Source organism: Camelus dromedarius, chromosome 22 (genome assembly GCF_036321535.1).
Source record: "Camelus dromedarius isolate mCamDro1 chromosome 22, mCamDro1.pat, whole genome shotgun sequence".
Lineage (NCBI taxonomy): Eukaryota > Metazoa > Chordata > Mammalia > Artiodactyla > Camelidae > Camelus > Camelus dromedarius.
In genome coordinates, this window is record NC_087457.1 from 24,205,653 (window position 1) to 24,215,003 (window position 9,351).

Sequence of the window (9,351 nt, forward strand, 5' to 3'; positions counted from 1 at the left end):
AAATTAATAGTTTTTGTAATATATTTTCTGCAATAAATCATTATCTAATAAAAAATGTTGCTGGTGATCAACGAAAATCATCATGAGAAGGTGCTTCTTGACTCAACCTTTGGAAAATGCTGAGGTAATCACTTGATGCTTATCATTTCTCTTCTTTGCATGTCTCAATTGCACCTATTAAAGTTATTTATCTCCGTGTTTATCTTCATCATTAACTGGGATCTCTGAGGGCAAGGATTGTGACTGTAAATTCTATTGCCAGTGATTACCAAGATACTTTCCCAGAACAGCAGCTCAATAAATGTTTGCTAAATGAATTAAACAGCTTTTGAGTACCTACATTGATTAAGGAATGTGCTCAACATGTTGGCAAAATTCAAATAATCAAACACAGATTCCCAATTAAGAAGAGGACAAATTACAGTAGAAATACTTTTTTCTATAAAAATGCATACGATATACATTTTGTATGTATATTAGGCATATATAATTATGTGTTAATAATAGTAAAGATAAATTACTTTCAACTCAAAATTACACTAAAGTTATTATCTTAAAAGTCAAGGATGTGAATTATTAATTTGCATGTATCAATGTGTGTGCTTGTGTAGGTTATATATAAGCTTCTTAGAGAATTCAAAAATACAGTAAGTGTTGCAGTGACAGTCTAATCTCTGTTTCCATTTACTGAATTCTTCTACTCAGAAATGATCCGTTAGCAGTTTCTCCACTTCTCCACCACTTGGAAATATTCTGTGCATGTGGAATTAAGACTTTGATTTAAGATTTAAGAAAATACTAGAAAAAGGCATGTCAAGGAGAGAGAACTGCAAGAGAACTGGTAAGGCCAGTGACGTGGGAAAGTGAGGGAAATGTAATGACATTACAGTACAATAAAAAAATAGTAAAAATGAAAAAAATAATATATAGAGGTCCTGACAATTCATAGAAATGAAAATACAAGTATCTCTAAAATGTGAGAATGGTTAAAAAAATGTTTTATTTCATTTTTATTTAAAGGAAAGAACATAAAAGCTACAATGTGATATAATTTTTCAACTCTAAATTGTAATGATCTCAAAATTTGGTAACATTGTGTTGCTACCATGAGGGCAAATGGTGCCCTTCTCCATTGTGGATGGAAGTATAAATTGATATAATGTCTTTGGAAGGAAATTTGCCAATATTCATTAAAATTTTAAATGCATTCACTCTTTGAGCCAGCAATTCCACTCCTAGGATATTATCCTCCAGATACTTGCACATAAGAACAATGACATCTATACAAAACACTTAGTGTAACATTGTTTAAAATCACAAAATCCTGGTAGCCTCAATACTCCCATAACAGACTGATCAAATAAACTGAGGACACATTTATTGAAGGAATACTATGCCATCTTCATAAAAAAGAGAGTTTTCCAAAAATTAATCTGAAATGAACTCCAAGATATAGTAGATACAAAAGGTAAGGTACAGGAAATGTGCTAAGTTGTTCCCATTTGAGGGGAGAAAAAAGCATAACGATGGTGTGTACATACACACACATACACACACACACACACACACACACACCTGCCTATATACATATATGCACACTTGTGTAGGTGGGCTTATAATATCGCTAGAAAAATACAAAACAAATTGGTAAAGTGGTAATTGCCTCTCTGGATAGAAACTGGGTTTCTGGAGAGATAGAAGGGAAAATTTAGTTTCCCTTTATACCTTTTTTATAGCTGTTACATTTTATAATCCTTGAGCCAGAAAATATTTATTGAGTACCTACTAAGTTCCAAATGATTTTCATAATTGTTAGAGATAAAGCACCTACTCTCATGGAGTTTACATTGTACATGTACATGTTATAAAAAGCTTTAAAGCTCGTAAGACATAATATGATTAATGTAATACAGCTAAAATAAACATAATTTTAAAAATTTCATCTCTGTACATGAATGCTAAAGTAATTATTTTAGCCCTTGCTCTCTTTCAAATCTAAGACTGTTTTAGTTTTTACAATAAAACACAAGCATTAAAATATATTGTTCTTTTTACACTAATTCTAAGTGCAAGTAAAACTCTAAAGTTATCCTTTAAACATTTAACAATCAGAAAGTAAAGTTAAATTAAAAAGTTAAAAGAGATCAGATAAAAGTATCCTAGAGTTTGGATGCTAGATTTACAACTTTAAGAATGAAAGTCTCAAATTTGGTGGACTGAGTCAAAAATTATTACCATGTTGTTTTTTTTTTTTCCCAACAGGTTTTATGAAGCTGAATAAACATAGGTGACAGCGTAGGTGAATCAAGGTGAGAAAAGAAAGCCCAACTAGAATGGGTTTGGAGGTTTAAAGGGCAAGGTCTCAGTCATGGTCCTAAGGATTTAAGTCTTCATGATTTTGAGGTAGGTTGTTCCAGAACAGGAGGGAGAATACAGTGTTGAGCTCAGTTTGGACAAGTTCAGTTCCAGACGATTTCAAGCCTTAGAAACAGCAGAGGATGGGGATAAAGGACTAGAGAGGAGCAGACGGTTCAGAGTTTGAAATTTAGTTTTTAGAATTATACTCACACATAAGGTAACTATGTGATGACCAAGATTAAGCCTGAAGAAAGAAGATGTACCTTTTGGGATCAAATCTGTAAGAGGAGCCATGAGGAGAGAAAGGGCAGTAAGTGGATTAAGGAGAGAAAAGGACTTGAGACAAAGCAACCAGGGAATCCAGTTTTGTAAGAATAACTTAATGAGGTCATCATGCAGGATGGAGAGCAGATAAAGGGAAAGTCATTCACTAGCTGTGACATCTCAGTTATTCCCTTGAGAAAGGCAAATTTTGGAAGTGTCCTGAGGCTAGAAGGCATTTTTTGGGAAGTTAAATAGTAAGCTACATTGACGACAGAAAGAAAGTAGAACTATAAATTATTATGAGGTCAAAGTAGAAATGACCTAGGATGTTCATCCCACACATTTCTTTCAGATCAGTTAATTAAGATATTAAAATATCTTAACGTGCATATGCTCTGTGGTGTATCAGGAAGCTTGCAATTGCTGAGATAATATTCCATACACTATACACTAGTACTATATTTACCAAGATTGTTCTTGTTTGATTGATGGGATTAAATTCCTTTTAATTTCATTGAGCTGTCTAATTGCTCCATTATCATTTCTATGTATTCCCCCCAAAGACTAGTTTCTTTCTGATAGAATACAAGGAAGTAGTCCACAGAGTCAAGCGAAGTATCAGCGTATCAGCCTCCTTTTAGCTGAAGTAGAAATGTATTTGTTTTTGAGTTATAACTTAGATTGGCTAGGGAGGTGAATTCTGTTAAGTTAAACCACAGAGAAGTTTCATGAATATGAATGGAGGAAATGTTTGTGAGGAGACTTTCCAGTTGTATGCTGAACTCTGAGGGAGGCATAGCAAAGCTTGGCGGAAGTGCCCTGAGGTGGCCTGAATCATCAGTGGCCTTGAACTTTATAGTCCTCAGAACGCCTGGGGACACTGGGCCCCTGTGTGGTTGAGCTAATATAGCAGATGAGGAGGGTACAATTTTGTTCTCTGCTAACTCTAAGCATCCTATCTCTGAGCAAGGAAGATGGTTGTGTTAGTCAGATCTGGAGATGGACAGAGATTACTTAGTTCAGCTTTTCAAAGCTGTATCAACAAAATGGCAATCTTTGAATAACATGGATGTTAAGTTTTGCCACATATTTCAAGAGTATCTGCAAACGTGAAGTTTACTCCCATGTTCCTGACTTAAATAAATGTTAACTTTCTGTCTGTGACACAGAGCCTTAATTTGAAGAAGATGACGAAACCAAAAGCAAACAAACAAAATGTCATTTTCTGTAATTAATGGTGAAGTGAATTCAACATGGAAACCAAAAGCCTTCCGGAGCAGTGGAAACTACTCTGTTGGCAAGACCAGAGGCCCTTGTGTGTTCTCTTGTCACTTCCAGGAGTACATGGCTCATTAAGTGCTTCCCAAAGAGAACGGGACACACCATTACTGAGAAATATAAGGCCATTCCTGCAGGCTAACACAACATGTCGTTTACGAGAATGAACAAAATGGAAAAGCTGTCAGTTAGTATCTCACACACACACACACACACACGATCTTAAATTAGGGAATCTCCAAAATAGAAGAAACCAGTTTTTAAAAAGTATGCAACCGAGACCATGTTTTTTGGAAAATTGGCACATTTAACTGAGGTATGCTACTAATTTAATAGATATTGTTGCTGTCAATGATGGTGGTTATTCAACATAAACCATTCCTCCAAGGGAACGCAGTTTGTCTTGTTGTAGTGGTCAGCTTGTTTATTCTCCCTTTATTCATCACGAGAATTGTTCCCAGTATTGGTTTGGTTGTTACTGTTGTGACAGTTACCTTTGTGGAGTCCAAGTTTTCTGATCTATAAAGTTTTCTGATTTCTGGGCTGTAGTTTTTCTGTAACAAGTTCAGGTACCTTTGGTCAAATTTCAGTCCTGAAGTCTTATTTATGGTTAGATAGATTAGCCAGGGAATGCATTACGGTTGGCCTGCTCAGATGTAAATTTAGGCCATTTTGTTTGCTTTTCTTGTAGTAAATAAATGAAACTGAACTCTGCAAAAGACAGTCCCTTATTCTTAAAAATTTGAGGAGTGCTGGACATAGAGACTTCAAGTAATATATACTTGAATAGTAATCCAGATAAATGTGGGGTCAGAAGTAGGTCCTAATCTGAATAAATCTTTATTCACAATGGTTGCTTTAAAAAAAGAAATCTTTATCTAACTTCATCAGTTATTCTCTAATGTTTTCTTGTAAAAGTTTCTTGTGTATGTTTCCAGATATTCTCTTATCATTTAATCAGTTACTATTTTCTTTTCAAACATAAATGGAATTGCACTGTATAGAGGCTTCTGAAACTTGCCTTCCTTAATAAATCTATCTTGCCCATCATTCTGTGTGCAGAGATCTACTTAATTATCTTTAGTGGATGCATAGTATTTATTTTATGAGTGTTCCACATTAAATTCAGCAAGTCCCCTCTTGATGAACTTGGTGGTTTCTACACTATTGTGATTATAAATATTTCTGTCTTGAAGATTTTTCCAGATTACATTCATGAACTTGATAATCATCTAGAATATTTCCAGATGTAGACTTGGTGGGGCAAAAGGACAATGGCAAAGTTTTAGAATCTAATTCTAAGATGTGTTGGTATTTCGTTCTTATCTTGCAATTTTCTGGTATTTAAAGATGTATTCTCAAGAAACTATTAAGTATATTTACTGAAATCAGTAAAATCTCGTTGATAATCATTAGCTAATAATATCTCATTTGAATAAAAAATAAACATGAGTTTTATGAATGTGGTAAAAAACACTACTGCATACACAGATGATGAAATTACATCTGAATTTAATAGCAGGGTAACTATTAAATTTAATAGTAGGGCATCTAAATATTATATGCCTCCTAATGTGATACAATATAAAGTATAGTACAACTTATAAAATGTACTTGCCAAGTATACTTACCCTGTGGCTAATGGAATCCTTGTATGTTACTTTCACATTAGAGGATATACAGATGGTAAAGAAAGTTAACTGGTATCATGAGGACCAAAGACAAGTCTGGAAGGTGGAACATTATATAGCAACTCGTCCAGTCTCTTCAACATGTCGATATGATTTTCAATCAAAGAGGGGCTATTCTTCTAGATTAAAATACACCTAAAAGACAAAACAACAAAATGAGAAAGCTTGTCATTTATCATATTTGTGATTTAAATAAGCATCGTTTTGTGCCAGAATACAAAGATGCGGTCAAAAACCAACAGCGACATGTCACAAGGACATTGGAGTCAGCTTGAGAGCACTCCTGCTTGTGAAATTTGGGACAATTTGAGCATCCAAATGAACAGTGACAGAAAAGTATTAGAAAAAGTGGATAAAATACATTCATGAGTCCACACTGGCAGAAAAAAAAAAGAATTAAAGGAGGAAGAAGGAAAGAAAAGTTATTTTTTTGAAAAAAAATTCTGACTAATATATTCTTAAAATTACCATATTATAACAACCATCACAAAACCTAATTCTGACAAGGATCGTTAATGAGCTAAAACCATTAAGTGAAAGATTATTAAGATTATTGGGGAGCGCGATAGTCAAACAGCATCAGATTATCAGCCAAACGATACAGTTTACTACTTACAAAGATAAGAGTTCTTTTTAATGGTGAGATCCGGAAGATACCATTTTAATATCCTCAATAGTCAAATTTAACATCCTTAATAACGGGAAAAACTAACAAGAGCTTCCTGACGTGACATGCACATCATCTATGTATTCCTGCCAGAAATGTTTAACCTGAATCTATTTATAAAGAAACCATTGTGCAAATGCAAATTCAGAGATAGTCTGCAAAACAGCTGCTCTTTTAAAAGATTAATATCATAGAAGAACTGCAAAAAAGAAAAGAAGCTAGGTTACTATTCTAGGTTGAAGAGACTTGGTAGCCAAATCTAACCTGTGTGCCTTGATTAAATTTTGAGTTGGAGAAAACAACAAAACAACCTAGCTATATTAGGACAAATGGGAAAATTCAGATATGACCGTGTGTTTGATAAGTGCGTCACTGTTTACATTTTGTGAATGCAGAATTAGTAGTGTAGTCAGTGTGGTTTATGAGAAAGTGTGCTGGTCTTTGGGCGATGCCCACTGTGATCGTTAAAGAAAAGTGTGATAATGTCTGCAACCAATACTCAAAGGGTTCACCTCTTCCCCTTGCCCCTGCCAGAAGTGTGGCTGTGTGTGTAAGTGTGTAGACAGTATGTTTATGTAGCAAAATGTTACCAATTAGTGAATCTCTATGAGAGGTGTGTTAGTGTATTCATTTGCTGCGGCTGCCATAATAAAATAGCAGATGGACTGAGTGGCTTAAAAAACAGAGATTCATTTTCTCACAGTCCTGGAGTCTGGAAGTCCAGGATCAAGGCGTCAGCAGGGTTGGTTCCCTCTGAGGGCTCTTTTCGTGACTTGCAGACAGCTGTGCTTTTGCTGCCGCTTCACACAGTCGTCCTTTGCTCACACATCCCTAGCATCTCTTCTGTGTCCAGATGTCCTCAACTGGATTGGATTAGAGCCCATCCTAACAGCTTCCTTTTAACTTAATCACTGATTTAACGTTCTGTCCCCCCAAACAGTCATACTCTGAGGTACAGGGGGAAAGGCTTCCACACATGAATTTTGGAGGGACACAATTCAGCCCGTGGAAACAGGTATTCTTAAACTGTCCTTGCAACTTTTCTGTTGGTTTGAACATTTTCAAAATAAAAAAGTTGGGATAAAAAATTAAGGCTCTGGCTGGTCCCCATATACTTCTCTAAAATCAAATTATTTTGAGAATCAGAAATATTTTTGGGATGTGCTTGTGGCTAAATTACTCAGACAAGCTTTATAAAATACTATAGGGAGGATCAACAGAAGCTGAACTGTGTCTGTCAATTCCTATGTGTCAGCCCAGTCTGGTAAAGGAAAACTATTCATTCCCACAGGCCCCCTACACCCCTGTTCCCAAAATAAAAATACCCTGGAAACAGAAGCACAGATTTGAAATTCAAAATGAAAGACTCCAGCATTACATTTTCCAAAAAGTTGTTTCCTCATTAACTTATTAAATGTCTCACTGACGAAGAATGTTCTTCAGGTGACATAGGTCAATATTGTTACCACCATAGACTTCAGATTTTTAAAGTATTTCTGTTTGGGGTTTTCTCCAATTATAATTTAGCTATAAAAATAAACTGCATTCACCTTTCATTTCTAATTTTTCTTGATATTTTTCAGTCTTAAAGCTTTCTTCACCTCAAGTTGTGATTTGTCAGGTTTTATAATCTCCGAGTATGGTCAGTGTTGCCTACATTTGGATGAGAAGCCTCTGGGGAACATCCAGGTTCTGTAGAAAAAGGCCTTGGTGATTCAGGAAGTGCTGTTCATTCCTCTGAGGAAGTATTGAACCAAGGCCCCAGCACAAGAGGTGCTATCTTTTTGAAAATGACATAAAACAGACATCTTAGCTTTCATATGAGGCTCTTTCATAAAAAACATCCAGAAACGACCTCAGTTTCAGATTTCATGAGCAGTCTTAAGATATTTTTTAAAGTATATACAAAACTTTTAATACTTCAGAAGAGAGGAATTTTACTGAGCTCCAAAGATATCTTTAATACCTGATTGCTTTTTAAATTTTTTTGAGTATAATGTTGATATTTTTTACATAAAAATTCCAGAAATTAAAGTATATATGAAGTGAAAATTTATATATAATCCCATCATCCAGAGACCAGAATTGCTGGTATTTAACCAATGATTATTATGAAGTCTAGTAAATTTTTTTAAAAAAGGAAAAAGAAACAGTCTGCCTTTTTTTGGTATAAACTATACCTCAGGATAACTATTACTTTCTGATATATTTGTCAATCATTCTTATCACTTGATTAATACACTTAAAGTTTCTTATTTCCCTCCAGATATGCTTTGTGTTCCACAAATATTAACGTGGGATGTTTTTATTTTTATTTAATTCTAAATTCTTCAAAACGATTTTCGTTTGTCAGAGAATCCTTTTTTCCCTCCATTCTGTCAGGAGTTTTTTAATAGCATGTTGTTAATTTTCTAGACAACGTTTATCACCTGCTAATGATTTTAAATTTATTGCATTATCAGCAGACCATAATCTAGGTAATATTAATCTTTAGAATGTTTTGAGGCTTTCTTTGTGTCCTACTACGTGTACAGATTTTGTTTTAATATTCCATGTATGCTTAAAAATTAATGTGTTTTTTTTTTCTGTGTGGTGAGCATAGAATCCTTTCTATACCTAATATTTCAAACTTTTTTTTTTAAATGGAGGTACTGGGGATTGAACTCAGGACCCAGAGCATGCTAAGCATGAGCTCTACCACTGAGTTATGCACCCATCTCCCTCAAACATTATTTTTAAAGGTTTCTTTCTAAATTTAGGTTCATCTTGAAAATCATACCTGTTTATCCCCAAAACCTAACAAGTATTTTGGTTATATATTTTAATAAAAGTAGATTCAGAAAAGTTTAGGAAAAAACGATCAGCCTTTAGTGTATAATTTATTGATACAGTCACCACCGTAGAAGAGGGTCAACATTCATAACTATACTTAATATACCTCTTGGGTTCCCCCCGCACCTCTATTCTAGCTCATTAGCTTCCAGAGCTGGTCTGATCTCCATTTATCACTTTCCCTAAATCTCTAGAGACACATCATGAATTCTAATCAGTTTTAAGTGAGGTTGGGGAAGGGGGGAGCCCTCTCTCAGTTCA

The 9,351-nt window shown here is 34.7% G+C and overlaps 1 long non-coding RNA gene across 1 annotated transcript; it reads left to right on the forward strand.

The window, feature by feature from the left end:
* Window positions 1-605: 605 nt before the first annotated feature.
* LOC135318851 (uncharacterized) lies at window positions 606-4,872 on the forward strand. Its single transcript, XR_010377236.1, has 3 exons — window positions 606-841; window positions 2,263-2,309; window positions 3,792-4,872. It is a non-coding gene; the product is annotated as an uncharacterized LOC135318851 (long non-coding RNA).
* The last annotated feature ends 4,479 nt before the right edge of the window (window positions 4,873-9,351 follow it).